Genomic DNA, 2,901 nt, shown 5'->3' with positions numbered 1-2,901 from the left:
GCGCTCTTCTGCCGGTGGAGATCCTGGTATTCGGCGCGGTCGGCTCCGGTTACCTTACTTGGCAGTGTGTGTTTTTATTGCTGCGGCTCGGTATGAATCCTCGGCTCCCCTGGTGGAGCTCGCTCACACATTTGTCATGTATTACGGGGCGGGTGGTTTACGCTGTCAGTCTGCGGCCGATGGATGTTTATGATTTGTTTGGATCGGATTGAAGGGGAATAATCAATAAAAGACATTCTGATGGGACGGGAGGACACGAGGACGGGAAGAAGAGAGGACGGGAGGACAGGAGGAAGAGAGGACAGGAGGACAGGAGGAAGAGAGGACAGGAGGACAAGAGGACGGGAGGACAGGAGTATGGGAGGACAGGAGGAAGAGAGGACAGGAGGACGGGAGGAAGAGAGGACGGGAGGACAAGAGGATGGGAGGACGAGAGGACAAGAGGACGGGAGGACAGGAGGAAGAGAGGACAGGAGGACGGGAGGAAGAGAGGACGGGAGGACAAGAGGACGGGACGATGGGAGGACGAGAGGACGCGAGGACGAGAGGACGGGAGGACAGGAGGATGGGAGGACGGGAGGAAGAGAGGACAGGAGGACGGGAGGAAGAGAGGACAGGAGGACGGGAGGAAGAGAGGACGGGAGGACAGGAGGACGGGAGGATGGGAGGACGGGAGGACAAGAGGACGGGAGGATGGGAGGACAGGAGGACGGGAGGAAGAGAGGACAGGAGGACGGGAGGAAGAGAGGACGGGAGGACGGGAGGACGGGAGGATGGGAGGACGGGAGGACAAGAGGACGGGAGGATGGGAGGACAGGAGGACGGGAGGAAGAGAGGACAGGAGGACGGGAGGAAGAGAGGACGGGAGGACAAGAGGAAGAGAGGAAGGGAGGACAGGAGGAAGGGAGGACAGGAGGACGGGAGGAAGAGAGGACGGGAGGACAGGAGGAAGAGAGGACGGGGGGACGGGAGGACGAGAGGACGGGAGGACGGGAGGACGGGAGGACAGGAGGAAGGGAGGACAGGAGGAAGAGAGGACAGGAGGAAGAGAGGACAGGAGGAAGAGAGGACAGGAGGAAGACAGGACGGGAGGACGGGATCTGCGGCATCAGATGTGGACTACTTATTGTAATGTACACAGGGAGCCTCCAGACCACGCGACTCAGTTATGGTGGGACGAGGAGCAGATTACACTTAAAGGTGAACTATGGGGTAATTTTTTTTTTCCCATAGTCCTCTTAATTGTCACGGGAGGACATATACTAGCCTCCTCCTGTGATCCAAAGCTCAGTATATAGCGGGCTACAGCTCGCTGTATACTGAGACCGCCGCAGCCGGGACGGATCCCGACATTACTGTCGAGATCCGCCCAGCTGTGTGATTGACAGCTGGCTCCGCCTATCTAGAGGCAGAGCCAGCTCTACCCGGCCCCTCCAGTCAGCACTAGAGTATCGGAGCGGGGAGGAATCCCTGCAGTGAGCCGTAAGTGACAGTCACCGCTCTCTGCAGGGACAGGATCGAGAAGTGAGCGAGCGACGGTATGTGTTCACTCACTAGCTGATCTATTGAACCGACCTGTGACAGTTTCATTGTCACAGGTCGGCTCCAACTATGAGGCTGAGTGAAAAGCCCCCCCCTCATATTTCTCCTTTAACTCTTTTGCCTGCCAAAGCTTTGTGCTTATGTCCATTCACTCCTGAGACTTACACAGCTCAGCCGCACAGCACAGTCCTGTCTGGCAGAGCAGGAGACCTAATGTTTTCTCTGCTGCAGGTCAGTAACGCTTACAGGTCTTGTTCCTCCCCCGGCCTGCGACTGGACAGTGAAGGAGTAGCAGAAGAAGATTGAGCTCATCTCTCCGTCAGTCTGCTCTCTCCTGTTGTCAGCGTGCTCCTCGTTAGCACACAAGCACCGTAGCCCCCATTCATTGGCTTTGCTGTGCTGCTTTTCCCTCTCAGCCCTGCAGTACAGGGAGTTGCCAGAGGCTTTTATCAGGTCCCGCACCGCTTGCCTTAAATACAGTGACATATTAATTAATAAAGAGCCGCCAGGTGTGCTTTTATATTTACCTGGAGATCGGCTTTATATGAGATATATAAATATTCTATAAATAAAAAATATTATCCTGTGCATTTTGTATGTTCTCCCGTCACAAAGGGCACTTGTGGTTTACAGAGCTCAATAGCTCAAGCTGAAGTTTGCACGGACAAGTGAATGAGTCAGAGCGGTGACTCCTCCCCCTCAAAAGCAGTAATCCCCCCCTCTATAGCAGTAATCCCCCTCTTTAGAGCAGTGATCCCCCTTAAGAACAGTGATCCCCCCTTTATAGCAGTGATCCCCCCTCTATAGCAGTAATCCCCCTCTTTAGAGCAGTGATCCCTCTTAAGAGCAGTGATACCCCCCTCTCTCGTAGTGACCCCCCCCCCATAAAGCAGTGATCCCCCACTCCATCACAGGGGCTCCTTAACCTCCAGAACAGTGATCCCCCCTTTATAGCAGTGATCCCCCCTCTATAGCAGTAATCCCCCTCTTTAGAGCAGTGATCCCTCTTAAGAGCAGTGATACCCCCCTCTCTCGTAGTGACCCCCCCCCCATAAAGCAGTGATCCCCCACTCCATCACAGGGGCTCCTTAACCTCCAGAACAGTGATCCCCCCTTTATAGCAGTGATCCCCCCTCTATAGCAGTAATCCCCCTCTTTAGAGCAGTGATCCCTCTTAAGAGCAGTGATACCCCCCTCTCTCGTAGTGACCCCCCCCCCATAAAGCAGTGATCCCCCACTCCATCACAGGGGCTCCTTAACCTCCAGAACAGTGATCCCCCCTTTATAGCAGTGATCCCCCCTCTATAGCAGTAATCCCCCTCTTTAGAGCAGTTATCCCCCCTCTGTCACAGAGGCCCC

The sequence above is a fragment of the Nanorana parkeri genome, unplaced genomic scaffold (assembly GCF_000935625.1).
Source record: "Nanorana parkeri isolate BGI_ZX_2015 unplaced genomic scaffold, ASM93562v1 scaffold2223, whole genome shotgun sequence".
Taxonomy (NCBI): domain Eukaryota; kingdom Metazoa; phylum Chordata; class Amphibia; order Anura; family Dicroglossidae; genus Nanorana; species Nanorana parkeri.
The sequence above is the reverse complement of the archived record's forward strand: the minus strand, read 5'-3'. Positions refer to the sequence as shown.